Here is a 937-nt window from a genome sequence, read left to right on the forward strand (position 1 = left end):
TATATGTGATAGGCACTTATAATTGTTTCATTTTTCTATTTTTAAAAGTGTGATACAGATCTTATAAATTATTCTTGTTTGCTTATTTATATTTACTATTTTGTGTCTGTGCTTAACCATATTGATTTCCCACAATCCCTTTCATGTTAAATATGAATACAACTATGTTTTAGTTATGAGCTTCCTTTCTAAGGTATATTTAGATTATTTTCAAAATCCGGCTTGCAAACACTAGTATAGTTCTTGGTCTGGTTTAGTTTTCAGTCTTAGTTGGTGTCCTTAGGAGTTCCAGACACACATTGGTGGTAGAAATGTCTTTAAGGAAGGCTTTATGTTTCTGTTTGAGCTAGCCTCATACGGGTTAAAGTTTGCAGTTTTTCTGTTACATTTTTAGTTCTGATTTTTGCTCATACTAATTTGTGGGGATCTTGGCCCTAAGAGTGAGGTCTGAGATTACTTTCTGTCTGTTTTTCACTCACTGCTAGCGGCAAAAGTTGGATTCCTGTAGAGAGTTTGCACAGGAAAGCAGAGACTTCCACTCCTGCCCTTGCATGGGCTCCTCTTCCCAGCGCCCTGCCGGGATCAGAGCTGGGCCCTAGGATATGTATCTGATCCAAATATTCCATGCACTGGTAGAAGATAGCCAGTAGGCTTGAAAGTAAAGGAGTAGAGCAAACAGTGGAGGAGAAAGCCTCAGGCAAGAATTTTTAAGTACATTGTTAAGAATTTTAGGCTAAAACAAGACATTTGAAATTGCTGTGGCTAATAATGCAACTTTCTGAGAAATATGGACTTCCACCCTAACAAAATGCACTTGTGGAGCTGACACTTTAATAATGGCAGCTTATGGGGCTCATGGGTAAATAAGGGGAATAGATAGGCACATAAGGTGCACCCAGGGGCCAGGGAGATGGCTCAGTGGAATAAGCGCTTCCCT

At 39.4% G+C, this 937-nt stretch overlaps 1 protein-coding gene across 4 annotated transcripts in view; it reads left to right on the forward strand.

Moving 5' to 3' along the window:
* Cep112 (centrosomal protein 112) overlaps positions 1 to 937 on the forward strand; it is a 722,997-nt gene that overhangs the window by 341,357 nt on the left and 380,703 nt on the right. The window lies entirely within an intron of this gene.

This window comes from Octodon degus, unplaced genomic scaffold (assembly GCF_000260255.1).
Source record: "Octodon degus isolate 3935 unplaced genomic scaffold, OctDeg1.0 scaffold00033, whole genome shotgun sequence".
In the NCBI taxonomy this organism is placed as follows: domain Eukaryota; kingdom Metazoa; phylum Chordata; class Mammalia; order Rodentia; family Octodontidae; genus Octodon; species Octodon degus.